Genomic DNA, 16,374 nt, shown 5'->3' on the forward strand with positions numbered 1-16,374 from the left:
GGTTTTGGGTCTGGCTAGTCTAAAGAAAAGAAGAATTAGGGGTGACATGATAGCAATATTTCAATATTTGAGAGGCTGCCACAAAGAAGAGGGGGTCAAATTATTCTCCAAAGCACCGGAGGGCAGGACAAAAAGCAATGGATGGAAACTAATCAAGGAGAGAAGCAACCTGGAATTAAGGAGAAACTTCCCAACAGTGAGGACAATTAACCAATGGAACAGCTTGCCTCCAGAAATCGTGGGCGCTCCATCACTGAAAGTTTTTAAGAAGAGACTTAAGCAGGGAGCTGGACTAGAAAACCTCCAAGGTGCCTTCCAGCACTATCTATTCTATTCTATTCTATTCTATTCTATTCTATTCTATTCTATTCTATTCTATTCTATTCTATTCCATTCCATTCCATTCCATTCCATTCCATTCTATTCTATTCCATTCCATTCCTATTATTTTCTATTCTATTCTATTCTATTCTATTCTATTCTATTCTATTCTATTCTATTCTATTCTATTCTACTCTACTCTACTCTACTCTACTCCACTCCACTCCACTCCACTCCTATCCTATCCTATCCTATCCTATCCTATCCTATCCTATCCTATCCTATCCTATCCTATCCTATCCTATCCTATCCTATTCTATTCTATTCTATTCTACTCCACTCCACTCCACTCCATTCCATTCCATTCCATTCCTATTATTTCCTATCCTATTCTGATTTAAATGAACATATTTCCCAGTTCTCGAGTTGCGCTTACTGTTTTTTCTTCCTTGAAGCTAAATTCCATTACATGTAAATAGATATCTTGAATTCCCAGCAATGCCAGTCAGATCTTTTCCTCCAGAAATTTATTCCCAAATAACTTCATTTCTCCACTATATAGAATTATCTCTAAAAACCAAAGAAGCACCATTCTTTCAGGACTGTTCATATCATTTGCAATGTTACCCCTACGCCAAGTTGTGATTGTCCACAAGGCCTGATCTCCCATTGATGTTATTTCCTTGCACTTGTCCAAGAATTATGCCGTCTACATTCCGACCTAAGCTTAGTACACAAGATCATCTGCCATAACGTCGTACCTGTTAATGGCTACTTTTACTTCAGCCGCGATAACACAAGGGCTATCAATAGATACAAACTAAATGTAATCCATTCTAATCTTGATTGCAGGAAAGACGATTTCAGCAATAGAGTAGTAAATGTGTGGAACACCCTGCCTGATCCTGTTGTTAGTTCCTCTAACCCCCATTCCTTTTACCTTAAGCTGTCTATTGTGGATCTTACACATTTCTTAAGAGGTCCCTAAGGGGGCGTGCATAAGCGCACCAGCGTGCCTACCTTCCTGGCCCTAATGTCCCCATTGATATGTACTCTTTTTATAAGTTTATGGCTATGTTTTGCTTATTTATATCCATTTATTTGCATCATCTTTTCAAGTGTCCATATCTGATACTTGTTTCCTTGTACTTGTTGACAAATAACATAAATAATAAATAAATAAATAAATAAATAAATAAATAAATAAATAAATAAATAAATAACTTAAGGTCATTTAGTTTCCTAGGGAGCTACACAATGTCACATCTGGTTAGTGTATGGACAGGAGACAACTTTAGAAATCTAGAAGATTAGATTCGGAATGGAAAAACATACAACATAGGATAATATGGTTGAAAGGGTCTTTGGGGGTCTTCGAGTCCAACCCCCTGATCAACCAGGAGACCTTATACCATTCATTCCAGTCTCTTCTTAAAATCCTCCAGTGATGGAGCATCCACAGCTTCCAGAGGTAAGCTATTGAATTGTTGTGTCAGGAAATTTATTCTTCATTCTAGTTGGATCTTCCTTTTATGAGCTTCCATCTGTTCTCCCAAAGGTGCTTTTTCAGGAGGCAACTGGACTTTCTTGTTTTTTTCTTTTTGAAGACGTTTCGCTTCTCATTCAAGAAGCTTCTCCAGCTCTGACTGAATGGTGAGGAATCCATTGCTTCTAGTCCTACCCTTGGATGCTTTGGACAATAAATCGACCCCCTCTTCCTTGTGACAGCCCCTCAAATATGGGAAGACTGATATCACCCCGCCTTCATCCTTCTCTTTGTTAGACTAGACATACAGTACCTAATCCCTTCAATCATTCATTGCATGGTTTAGCCTCCAAATCCCTTAACGTCTTTGTTCTTTGCAACAGTAAACATTTCTGTATCCTGCTAAGAAAACTGCATGGATGTATCCGTGAAATCAATGCAGCCTGGGCATGATACACATGGGGTTGAATTCTGCTTTTGTTTTTGCATTTTAGATTAACCCAAGCCTATATTGGTAGCATGTTGCATTTGCTATGTACTTTTATGCCATTCACCCAGCCAAAGGTTGAGGGAATAAACAGCCTTTAAGTGGTGATTAAAAATGCCTTTGCATTTTTGCAAAATCCTGACACAGACATGTTAGTTTAGCTTGACAAACAAGGTTGCCTATATTTATGATCTGCTTGCAATATAATATTAGCTCTGGTTAGACATGATGCCCCTTTGGGCATGCATTAGTGGATTGATTCTTTTTTCTAGTTATTGGCATTTTGCAGACTGCTTCATCAGTCAATGCAAAGATGCTAATCTATTAGCTTCTACATCCTTCTCCAGCTGGGTTTACTATCAGTCACACCAGTGAAAATGCTTAAGGTTAGGGTTAGACTTCTGCATCACTGCAGTCAGAAAATGCATGTGTCCACCATTCAGAAATGGTTACACAACTGTTGCATTTATACTATGTTTATATATCCTCACTTCGATGGCAAATCTCTCCTCTAGCTGCTCCATTTTATTGTTTGAATGTGCCTTGACTTCCTCCAACAGGAAGTGGAATCAACCAATCAGCATGCAGGCTGCGCATCTCCACACCATGTGTAGTTAAGATTTAGGAAGTGTGCATGTCAGTCCCTCTAAAACCATGTGCAACTTACACTTACTCATCAACCCATTCACAGTGTAAGTATGCATCAATGCAGTGGTAGGTTCCAGATCCCGTCGCAACTACTACACTGCAATGGAGCCGGACATCCACCTCAGAAACGGCCAAGCCCTGTGATGCCTGAAAAATGGCCAGAAAGTGGCCCAAAAACTGCCCCAAAATCAGGCATGTCCCAGGCCTTCCTGTCCTCTACCATCCTCTGGAGTCCATTTAAGCTCACACTGCTTCGGTGACTCCATCCAGCCACCTCATTCTCTGCCATCCCCTTCTTCTTTGCCCTCCATCTTTCCCAGAATTAGGCTCTTCTCCGGTGAGTCCTTCCTTCTCATTAGGTGGCCAAAGTACTTGAGATCCTCCTCTTCAGGATCTGGCCTTCTAAAGAGCAGTCAGGGTTGATCTCCTCTAGGACTGACCGGTTTGATCGCCTTGCAGTCCAAAGGACTCGCAGGAGTCTTCTCCAGCACCATCATTCAAAGGCCAATTCATATCCCATAGATATGGTGAGGAGTTTTTTCAGTGCTCACCAGAAGCCAAGTGTCCTTTTGACTTGTTAAACATCTCTTCGCCCTGCCACCTGAGTAGCGGTATACTTTTCACACTGACACAACTTTCATATTCATTTGTTCTTATTTATATACCCAGAAAGACACGGAGCATCTTCAGATCCATGATAACGCTTTCATTCAAAATAAAGTATAGTTATATCTCACCGGGGTTAAAAAGATTTCATGTTTACGGCTCAAAAGATTAATGGGTCACTCAAGCATTTACATTCTCATGCATTTTTATGATGATACACACCAAATAAATTTCATGCATGTTTCAGTGGGGGACGCAGGGCTTAAATGTTTAACAGCTGCTCTTTGGAAATTCAGCTAGGGTTTAAGTATTGTTTCCATTTAGCACTTCCAACACTTGCTGCAATTTACAGTGCATTGGTATTAGTTTCTGCATTTGGTCAAGACAAAAAGTCATCCTTGCACAATTTTTTTGGGGGGGGGGGAGGAATGAGAAATGCAATCACAACAGGAGGCACATTATTGCCTTAAAGCTAGTGCAGGTAGCCTTCGACTTACAACAGTTCATTTAGTGACCGTTCAGAGTTCCAATGGCTCTGAAAACAGTGACTTGTGACCATTTTTCACACTTATGACCATTGCAGCATCCCCATGGTCGCATGATCATAATCAGTACATTTAGCAAGTGGTTTGTATTTATGACAGTCTTAGTGTCGCAGGGTGGAGGGGTCACGCCAGAGGTGGGTTGCTCTCAGTTCGGCCTGGTTTGGCAGAATTAGTAATGGTATTTTTGCCTGGGTCACAGAACCAGCAGCGACCCCCATGCCCCCGAACCATTTCCTCAGTCGTTGTTGCTGTTGCTGGCATGTTGTTGTGAGAGGGAATGAACAAGTGAATGGGATGAACTGTTCCAACCCACAGCTCAAGAAAACGGCACCCATGCATGGGATTAAAGATGGCCGGATGGATTTTGGCGCAGAAAGTAAAGATGAGGATTCAACTCTCTTTGTCCATATCATCGTCTCTGAGTAACAGAGTTGGAAGAGATCTAGTAAGTCATCTAGTCCAACCCCAGGCTCAATCAGGAGACCCTACACCATTTCTGACAGATGGCAGTCCAGTCTTTTCTTGAAAACGTCCAGTGATGAAGCTCCCACAACTTCTGAAGGCAAAACTGCTCCATTGGTTGATAGTTCACACTGTCAGAGTGATGCAGTGTGTCTCCAGCATACTATTGTGCATTACAGTTTAGTCATACAATCCTTCCTTCCTTCCTTCCTTCCTTCCTTCCTTCCTCCCTCCCTCCCTCCCTCCCTCCCTCCCTTCCTTCCTCCCTTCCCTTCCCTTCCCTTCCCTTCTCTTCTCTTCTTTTTCCTGTCCTCTTCATTCTCCTTTCTTCTTCCTTCCCCTATTTACTTAGTTTTCCTTCCTTGCTTTTTTCCCTTCTTTTTCTTTGTCTTTCCTCTTTTCCTTTCTCCTTTCCTGTCCCTTCTTGGATGCTCAAATGCAAAAGGGGAAACATTTTAGTTTGTGTTGCTAGCCCTCTGTCAATGAAAAGTGGAGCTTGTGGGGAGCACGTGCACACATACAGCCGTGCTCCATTTTTGGTTGCAACCGTCTCCTGCAGCGCTCTGCCAATGAAAAACAGAGCTTGGTGGGATGTGCATGATCCTCCTGAGCTTCGTTTTCACTAGGCAGAGACATTGTGGGCCAGTCCTTTGCAGTTTCCAGGGTGGCTCTGCAGGCCAGATCTAAGCATCCCACAGGCCAGATGTGGCCCGTGAGCCTTGAGTTTGACACTCCTATTCTAGAGCTAAGATCCCATCTTTCTTGGAACCAGGTTCTTAGCAGGGGTGGGTCTTGGCAGGCACTATTGCCAGTTTGCTTGTGGGCAAGCAGCACACACGCATGCAAAGTGTAATAAAAATTGTTCTGTGCATGCACAGAAGCGAAAAACAAGATGGCTGCTCCTACAGTGCCACCCGGAGAACCGGTTTGGGGGCTTGGCAGGCCTGCATTGCTGCCGGTTCCAGCGACCTAGGCCGCCAAACCATTACAAGTTTGGCCAAACCAGTCTGAACCAGTAGGAACCCATCACTGGTTCTTAGGTAATCAATTTATCTTCTGTGAAATGGGTGTTCTGAAACTGGCTGCAACCTTCAAGGCAAGAACTTGTGACCTTCTCCGGCCCTGAAAGTCCAAATGTCATAACAATGACCATCAAAGAGTTTCTGAAAGTTCTCTTGTCATTGTTTTGACAGTGGGGGAGAGAGAGAGAAAAAAAACAGAACTACTTAGCTTGCCCTCTGAATTTTAAATAGGGTTAGTTTTATTATGCTACAAGATTATTTTCAGTTCAGGTTTCAGAAGAAACATTATCAAAAAGAAGGAAGAGATCTGTGTCAAACAAAGATTTGTATTCAAGATCTGTCAATCAACAGAAATGTACTTGGAGGGGGAAAGAGTATATTCATATTTTCTGATATCAGGTGTGAATTTCTCCAACATTCTTATATTATGCAAAGAGATTTTCCAAACATTTGCATAACCTCATTGTGTAAAAAAAAAATTCCGGCCATAGTATATATGACGTAGTTCCTTTAATAAATCAGTAATAATTCTCTTTGTTTATACTTTATAAAGGGGCTGGCATTATAATTAGTTGGCATTATTTCACTCTACAAATAGATTAGTTGCCAGACTACAAAAAAACCTACTTCAATACGGCTAATAAAAAGCAGATAAATAAGTGTGGTACACAAATTAGGACAAATACAATCTTATTAATGGTAGTTTAATTTATAGTCTGGAGGAAAGTTCTAGTGAGGTATAAATTTACTCACTGGAAAAAAATAAATGAAAATATAATTATGCTCTAATTAAAGCTCTACTTTGATGTACGGCATACTCGGGGTAGCAGTACTATTAACTCAGCACGTATGGTATTAACCCCTACTTCCTTTCCCTCAGGGATGAGAGCTAAGATTGCCCTATAAAAACTCAATTGAAGAAATGTTTTGAAGGCCGTTTTGATCCTTGTGCTGTGAAATGGGATACACACTCAACTATCGAACAGAAGCCGGATAACTGTAAATTTGAATTCTTTATGCATTGCCATTTTCAACTACTCAGCCGTAAAATTCAAGTGAAGTTATTCAAAGTATTCCCCATGTGGTGCTAAATTTTGCTACATGAAGTGTGTGTGTGTGTGTGTCCGTGTGTCAGGAGTGGGTTTCAACTGGTACGGACCAGTACGGCCGTACCAGATGGTGAAATGTAATATGCCTTCCCGTACCCGCTGGTCAGGACGCCCTGCACTGGAATGCTCCCTCCCCTCGTTCGTGCTTTAACTTGCCCCGCCCATCCTCACCATGCTGCCAAAAAGTTCTCAGAAGAAGAACCAGAAGAAGAAAGAACTGCTGAGTGACTGGGGTGGGTGGGAGGAAGATGTTGGGGAAGAGGGAAGAGGCAGGGGGGCTGCTGGAAGAGTGTGTGCATGTGCACAGGCTGTGGGTTTTAAAAAACGTCTGAGTGAATCCAGGAAGAGGGAAGGGGCAGAGGGGCTGGAAGATACTATAGGAACACACACTTCCAGTCCCTCTGCCTCTTCCCTCTTCCTGGATTTACTCAGACGTTTTTAAAACTCACAGCCTGTGCACACACAAGATGTTTTTAAAACTCACAGCCTGTGCACGAGCACACATTCTTCCACTCTTTTAAAAATGTCTGAGTGAATCCAGGAAGAGGGAAGAGGGGCTGGAAGTGTGTGTGTAAGATGGTCAGTAATGTTGAAGACCGGCAAAGACAGCCATATTGTTTTGTGTACTTATTTTATTTTTATTTAAGTAGTAAGTGCACAAAATAATAAATTTCCTTTTTTTAATATCTTCTTTTTGTAGGTCATTCTTTGGGGCAAAGAATTCAGTGACATCGACTTGGCCACTCCCACCCAGTCACATGACTGCCAAGCTACTTCCACAAAAGAGGCCACACCTACAGAATAGGTTCTAAAAAAATTTGAAACCCACCATTGGTGTGTGTGTGTGTGTGTGTGTGTTTGTTTGTTTGTTTGTATGTATGTATGTAATGTTCCACACCTGGCTCACTACTGGTTAGTGGGCCCAAACTTGAAGAAAATAGCCTGAAGCAACAAGAAGCAGAAAGATAAGAGCCAAGAGAATATTTTGTGGCCCCTTTTTATATTTTACAGCTGAGTGGGCAAAGATTTATTCAGTAAATTTATCCCTGCTTGTAATCCGGAATGCCAGTGGATATACCTGGCTTATTCAGAGCTTATACAACTCCAGTTTCTTTCTTATAGACATGTTAAGAATATCTGTCTGTCAGAGACATGCATCCATAGCATCTTTTGTGGAAAGCCAAAGTCAGTAACTACATTGCTTGCCATGCGTGTTACAAGAATCTCACCTGACTGCTTGCCTTCCTTTGTGAACAACAAGGCTTGATGGATCTTATGTCACTTGTGGCTGTGTAATGATTCCAAGCTAGGCCCTTGCTTGACCTTTCCTTCCATCCTAGCTGGAGGTTTCTCAACACTATCCAGGTTTTGGAGCTCTCCCTCCTCTGTCTCAGGCCAAAGAATGGTGTTACCTTTAAAGTTTTAATGATGAACAAGTTAAGGAAAGTGAGTGATGGATTTCTGGGCTTTGTTTGTTCTTCATCCCAAGACCATCAACAGGTGGAAAAGCCATTGATCTCCTCTGTGGGAAGAAATATCAATTTGGTTTAGTTGCAAGCCAGGAGAAAGGCACTGGATACAAAATGGAGGCTGAAGTCTGATTGGAAAGAGGGTCCATTTATTGATGAAGCAGAACCATCAAGAATGTGTGATTCTGGGCAGTTGACCACACTGAGTTGAAAGTAAGGGGATTTTATACCTTCTGTTGGGCTCTGCACTTGAGCTTCCTGTTCCTGTGCAAGAGCATTTATTCTATTGGCTGTTGTAGAGATTCTCTAGGGGTCATATCTGGCTCTATAGGTTGTCTGAGCTGAGTTTGGTTTAGAGGGTGATGCAATGTCCTTAGGAGAGTGTGCAACATAGTGAGCTCTGTTGTTAAATGGTAGTGGGTTGATCCTATAATGTTTTGACGGGTCATGTCTTAATCCCATCACCCTTGAGCTGAAGGTCTTTTGTTTTATAGATAGGATGGTCCAGTCTTTTTTAATGGGCACCAAAATATCTGCTAGGGACAGAGAGCTGGGGTCTGAGTTTCTGTCTCCCTTAAGATTTTTTATTTCTCTTTGCGAGAAATAAAATTGCAATCTATGGGCCAATCCGGACATGGCGTTCCTGGTGCGAGTATAAATAGCATCACATTTAATTTGGTGCTGAAGCATAACGGGATACGTTCTGTGGTTGTGTATTTTATACAAACACATGCATTATTCTTTTAAGCCTACACCATGTTCTTTGCTAGATGGTTTAATATTAATGAGACATTTATTTATGTCCAAGATGCAAGTTCAGAAGACTATGTTTCTTTGAGAGATTTGGGCAAATATTTTAATTCATGTTATTAGCTCATTACCTTAAAATCCACTTGTTTTTAAAATATAAGGCATCAGTCAAGACATGCTTTTTAGTACACCTGAGAAAAGTAAGCTTATAAATTGATCTGAAGGAATATTTTTATGATTTATGGAACTGAATGGAAAATGTGGGTGCTAGAAATATTCATTCATTCATTCATTCATTCATTCATTCATTCATTCATTCATTTGTGGTATTTCTAGTTTCAGCTTAGGTTGAGCCTTGGTAATTTATCCAAAATATAAAATATTAGCTGATAACGCGAAAATGTCTGGGCCAAACGTAATTTCTAATGTTGGATTTTCCCCCTTACCAGAGGGAGCCCCCTTGTGGAGTAGTGTGAAGCCATTACCATGGCAACTCCACTGCACTGTACAGAAGAAGCCATTTGAAGGCACAACAGGCTGTATCTTAAAGGAACAGACACCCTAAGAGGTGTTAGGGGTGTCCAAAGACATCTCTGTGGTCTGTGGCCGGCATGACTAAACCCCGAAGGCACACAGAGCGCTGTTACTTTCCCACCAAAGATGGGTCCTATTTTTCTACTTGCATTTTTTACGTGCTTTCAAACTGCTAGCAGAAGCTGGGACAAGTAACGGGAGCTCACTCCGTTATGCGGCACTAGGGATTCTAAACGCTGAATTGTCGTCTTTTCTGATCAACTAGCTCAGCATCTTAGCCACTGAGCCACCATGTCCCTAAAGAGTGAACCTAGAATGCTTGAAATCCCTTCCCCCAAATAGGCAAAAATAATTTGTCCTCATCAATTCTAGTGATATTATGAAATCATCAGCTGTTTTTTAGCTCCTGGGAAACTGGAAAAAAAAATCACGGATGCAAGAAAATAGACCACTTCTAAATTATAAGCATACTCTAGCTAAAATTTGCTGAAAACCTTTAGAGAAAAAGTTTCATTTAATGAAAGTTTGGAACTTTTGTCACCTGGAAACAAAAACCTGCCATCATCAGCAATTGGGGTTTTTCTTCTTAAAGATGGATTGTCCCTTTACATAGTTCCTCCGGGAATTAATTCCAAACAGCAAAAAATGAAGCAAACAGGACATTGGTCAGCATCCTGGAGTATTGCAGACTGAAATCCATCCAAACCCAAGTGACTCAATTATACTTGGGAACATTGGAGATTTGCCCTCCAAAAGCCATGCCACTCAAATCAAAATGAATGTGGGAAGGCTTTGCCAAGAAGTCACAATGACCTCAACCTATGAGGTAAGCTTTCCAAAACTGCTAAAAAAGTTCTCTCATAAAAGTTCTCTAGTTGAAGAAAATCTCATAGAGCAAGAACAGGAAGGGGAGGGGGGAATCCCCTATTATTTTTTAATTATTTTTTCTTTTTCATGCCAATGCCGTTAGCGGATAGGCTTCAAAAATCAATTCTAGTAAAAATTAGATAGCTTCTAAAAAAGAAAAGTTGAATGACAAGTCATGAAGTGGCGCAGAACTTCAAGGGGTGAAGAGGTGCCCTTGATATAGGTTTCGTAGCATCTATGCTCCCCAAAAGTGAAGAACTCACCCTGCTTCAAGTCACTTTATTTGTCCAGACTGAAAATTGTAAAAGATGAAAGAGCATTTCCAGTCATAAGAGGCAGGGATATGCCCTGAAGCTGTTCTGACCCAGGCTTCCTTAAAATGCATGAAGCAGAGTCTTGGTCCTGGCAAAACCTCTTTTATTTACATGACTGTAAATTCCTTTAATTCACAGTCAGCAAGGCTTAGCAAACAGTCTTTCAGAGGAATGTTTATCAACACGATCCTTATCTCGCTTGGAGAGCTACCAGATAACTAGTTTCCAAACTCAGGGCAAGGCAAAACCTGGCACAGAGTCTCTTATAGTCACAAACAGAATTTTCCACTCTTGAAACGACTGAAGGAACAAATTGTTTCCTGCAAAAGCCGACTCCCTGTTTGCTCCTTTTTTGTTTCCTATGGGAGGGGCCAATCACTTCCAAGGTGTGGCTTTACTCCTAACTTAACCCTGCTTTCTTAGTTGTTCTTGTCTGCTGGCAGCTGTGCATGAGCACACTAGGAACAGGCTCCAGTTGTTCTTCTGCCTTACTGCTGTTTAGCTCCCTCTCTGCCTCCGACATAGAGCCGTCATCTGAGCTTTCCTCAGCCCCCAGGACTGGCCCATGTTCCTCCCCAACCTCCTCACTCTCTGACTCTGCTATCAGCTCTGCTGGCTGCCAGCAGGCCAAAGCAGGAGCTCCTTATTGAGACAAATTATGTTGTCTCTTTTCTTGAGGGAGCAAAGCATGCCCAGTCTGTGTAACACATAGCTCTTCATCAAATCAAATCTGAAATTATTTACCCTATTTCATCATCATCCTGTATATTCTATTCTTGAACTGATTGGTTTTCTTCCACCTGTTTTAGCTCTGTTCCCTGATATTTAATTGTTCCACTTTCCTAATGAGATAGAACACCAGGTGCTTAAGACCAATGGGCCAATCAGGAGTCCCCAATTGCCGGTTCGTGGCATGTCACCAATGCAAACAAGCAAAGCCCCATACATGCAGGCAGCATGTAAAGCCACATCTCCTCTGATCAGCAGTGAGTTTCACATTTTGTTACCACCGGTTTGCTCGTGTGCGTGCCTTCTGCGCATGCGCCCAGCCTCAAAAACATAAATAGGATGTCACAGAGCCGCAGCGGGTGGGCAGGCGAACTCACGATTTCCGCTACTGGTTAGGGTGAACCGGTCCGAACCGGCTGAATACCACCTCTGCCTCTAGTCCATGGAAAAACCTCTCTCCACGGAACCGGTCCTTGGTGCTCAAAAGGTTGGGGGCTGCTGCTCCAGATCATCTCTATAATCCATACATTGAACAGAGGAATCCTCGCTGGTCTACTAAAATTTCTCATGGCCATGAAAGAAACTAGGCCACCCCCTCAATCATCAAAAGGATCATCAACCTCAGTACATTAAGCATTATGGAATGGTAGGAACTGATGGAATCCGTATCTCTCTCGAATATGATCTGATCATCCCAATTGGATTAGGAAATCTTTCCCCAACTTCAGATCACAAAGTCAGGGCTCCATAGTCATCATGAAAACAAAATTTTTATATTCAAAATTTTTATATTCAGTTTTATTGCAGGTCACTATGTGGTGGCCACCCCATATCCCCAGATTTGGATTATTCGTACATCTATCTTCCTGCATAGACATTGTAGTTGGTTATTATCTCATGCCAAACTGATTCCCTGTCTTTTTCTTTACATTGGAATCTGTCAAGCGTGAAAGACAAGATCCAAATATGAAGGTTCAATTAAACTGATTTATTGCCAATCATGAGTCTGCACAGAAATCAAATGATTGGCACCTGGCACTCAAGGGGGATTGGACTTAGTCTGCTTGTGACTGTGTAGAGATACTAGGCTGATGCCCCTTTTCATGCCATCCCCTTGTAGAAAGTTATGAATGTTTAAAAAGGTAGGATAAAATATTCTCCCTAAAAGAGAAATAAAAAATCTTAAGGGAGAAAGAATCTCAGGCAGCTTTTAGAAATGCAGATTTGGTAATCCATTACTCCCTGCACCTTAACAAAGGTAGGATTAGCCCTCAGCCACAATAGGAATTGCCCAACAACCTTTCAGAATGCAAGCCTTCATGGCGTCAGCCACCAAACTTCAACCAAACTTAGCTAGGACAAACACCTAGGATTTGTACTTTGCCTATAGAGCCAGCTGTGCCCCCACATAAAACCTACATGGCCCCATGGGAGTCTGACAATAGCCAATCAAATACATGCTCTTGCACAGGAACAGGAAGCTCAAGGGCAGAGCCCAAGAGAAAGGATAAAAACCCTTCACTCTCAATTCCATATGGTCAGCTGCCCAGAACCACCCATGTGCTTGGTGGTTCTGCTTAATCAATAAATGGACCTTCTTTCCAATCAGCCTCCAGCATCCATTTTGTTCTCCAGTGCCTTCCTCCTGGCTTGGAACTGAACCAGATGGATATTTCTTCCCATACTTTCTGCTATAGAGTTGAATTATTTGCATTCTTCTGAGCCATGTCCACATTATTTTGGACTTATCATTTCCCTTCTACGTTCCATTTTATTTATCTGTAGCCATCAGCACTGAATGATGTGCACCAGAAAAGCATTTTGTTTTACTCCTAATTAGCTGTGTGTAGAAAAATAAACCTTTTGACATGATTTCCAACATGGATTTAGCCAGCTTCTGAAGAACTTTAAAGAAATAATCTTGCTTCAAATTTTAGAACAGGGGTTCCCTACCCTCTGCCTATGGACCACTAGTGGGTCGTGAGGGACTTGCAACTGGGCCATGGAAATGGCTGGTAAGTGTGTGTGCATGCACTGGCATCCTTAATTGTGCAAGCAATGGGAGAGCACCAGGGGTGAAATCCAGCAGGTTCTGACAGGTTCTGGAGAACCAGTAGCGGAAATTTTGAGTAGTTTGGTGAACCGGCAAATGCCACCTCTGGCTGGCCCCAGAGTGGGGTGAGGATACTGGAGATTTTGCAGTATCCTTCCCCTGCCACGCCCACCAAGCCACGCCCACCAAGCCACATCACACCCACAGAACCAGTAGTAAAAAAAATTAAATTTCACCACTGGTGAGCACATATGCATATGCTCCATTTGCATGAGGAGCAGGCACATGTTCACGCTGCTAAAGGAAATGGAGCTGTCTGTGCACGCTAGCCGGCTACCTGCATGAACCATCCACTGATCCACAATGCCAGAAACATTGGGGAACTCTGTTTTAGAACACCAAGTCAGTCAGGCTTTAGCTCAAGAAGAAAATACCAAGAAAAACCATCAGTTCATGCTCTTCTATTTAGGAACAGTAGGGGCGGGGAGAAGCAAGTGTGGTTCTATAAACAGAGGTCCATTGTCTTTTCCATCAAGGCACAGATTCTGCTTCACAGGCTGTTGACCATGAAAAGTGAGATCTCATGACGTTTGAATGCTACCCAATCCAAGTGGTGAAAAGCAATAGGAACAAGAGAAAATAAAATCTCAACAAATTGTGCTTCTGAGAAGGCTGGGATGGCCCACCACCCCTCCATGATTAATGACGTGTGGCTGTTTTGTCGGGACATTGCTAATTAGCTTCAGCATGAAAAAAACATAGACTTCCTCTTTCCGAATCCTAAGAGGCTTGGCGTGGACTTAGAGCTTTCTTCAAGAATGTGGGAGAAAAATCCTCTGCTGCTGGAGAATTGCTTTGGACGGTTAGAATTTTAGGCCAACGTTCTCAAGCAATGTCCCAAAGGTGCTATTCAGAAGGCAGCTGGAGTTTCTTGGTTTTTCCTTTGACAATGTTTTGCTTCTCAACCAACGTCTTCAGTTACTGGGAAAGCTTCTTGGATGAGAAGCAAAATATTTTCAAGGAAGTCCAGTTGCCTTTGGAAAAATACCTTTGGGATGATTGAGAGCCTCCATAGGTATTCCCAAGCAACACGATTTGGTTTCGCTTTTACTCGTACAACTGCCACACATTCCTCTGACATGCAGCTATACAGTTCAAAACACATCTAGAGTGTTTAGGGTGCATGCCTGCATTGGAGCTAATTGATCTTTTATAGACAGCTGTCTCAAAATTAGATACAACAAAGCCCTGAAATGGGAAATGTTACTTTTTAATGTCATTCTTAGCAAATCTACTTCTTGCCATTCTTTGCGTTATTCCTGCCATATCATGGGGTCCTCAGTTTTGCATTTCACCCACCACTTCGTCTTCGTGGTAAACATGTAAGATCTACCCACTCACATGTTTTCCTGCAGTCAGTCCATCCATTGCTTTTTGGATTGGCCGGCTATTTAAACTGAGTGCAACTGTTCGCCTCGCCATGGATACACATTAGCTCTGACCACGTGTCCGTAAAAATTCATTCTTAGCAAACGAAGACCAGATAACTGTGCTTCTCAAGAGCTTCAAACACCAAACAACAGAATAACAGAGTTATGGTTGGAAACTAATCAAAGAAAGAAGCAACCTGGAATTAAGGAGAAACTTCCTAACAGTGAGGACAAGTAACCAGTGGAAGAACTTGCCTTCAGAAGTTGTGAGTGCACCATGACTGGAGGTTTTTAAGATGAGATTGGACAGCCATTTGTCTGAAATGCTATGGGGTCTCCTGCTTTAGCAGGGGGCTGGATTAGAAGACATCCAAGGTCCCTTCCAGCTCTATTCTATTCTAACCCTATGCCATTTCAGACAAATAGTTGTCCAGTCTCTTCTTAAACACCCCCAGTGTTGGAGCATCCCAGAACGTCTGAAGGCAACCTGTTCCACTGGTTAATTGTCCTTACTGTTAGGACATTACTAGGATGGATCTCTCTAATTTAATGGGATGTTCTGATTTCTGCCCAGCGCAGAGCTGAAGATCCCTTAGATCATCAAAATAGAAGTTTGACAGTGGTTTGCCTTTGAAATGAATTGACAATAAAGTTACTGTTAAAGCTTCCTTCGTATCTGTGGCTGAACAATTGATTCATATCTCACTGAACTCCATATCCTAAACCCTTCTTAATAGATTTTGACACACCTAGAGCCAAAATAAACTCAAATGAGTTTTTCTTGCAGTCAATTTTCCCCCCGCTTAAATTTGTCTCCCACTGGGTAATGGTGGAGCCATGCCAGTTGGTGTGAAAATAAATCTGAAACTTAAAGTCAAGAGCCAAATTCTAGCTTCTGCTAAAGAAACCTTGACTTCAGTGGAAGTTCAGCTTCATAAATTGCAAAATAACACAATAATGGATTTGGAAGGGACCTTGGAGGTCTTCTAGTCCAATTCCCTGTTCAAACAGGAAACCCTAAACCATTCCAGACAAATGTCTGTCCAATCTTTTTTTAAATCTCCAGTGATGCAGCATCCACAACTTCTGAAGGTAACCTGTTCCACTGGTTAACTGTTCTCACTGCCAGGAATTAATTAATTCCTGCCTTCCTTAATTAATTTCCAACCATTGATTCTTGTCCTGCTTTCTAGTGCTTTGCTAAATAGATTGACCCCTCCCCTTTCTTTGTGGCACCCCTTCAAATTTTGGAGCACTGCTATCATGTCATCCCTAGTCCTTCTTTTCACTAGACTAGATATATTAGACATACCGAGCCACGTGAGAAACTCCAGTCAGTCAAGGTCATTAATGATTTGCAGAACTGGGAACTGAGCACCTGTATATTCCTGACCAATATACAAGCACCTGATTGGGTGTTTGCAGATAACCGGAGGATGGCCAAAGGAAAAGAGGGAACTTTCCTTTGTGTTGTTTGCCCAGGAAAACATCAGAGCTAACGTATGCTAATTCTGTAACCATTTAAGCTTCAGTAAAGTATAC

The sequence above is a fragment of the Thamnophis elegans genome, chromosome 15, assembly GCF_009769535.1.
Source record: "Thamnophis elegans isolate rThaEle1 chromosome 15, rThaEle1.pri, whole genome shotgun sequence".
Classification (NCBI taxonomy): Eukaryota; Metazoa; Chordata; class Lepidosauria; order Squamata; family Colubridae; genus Thamnophis; species Thamnophis elegans.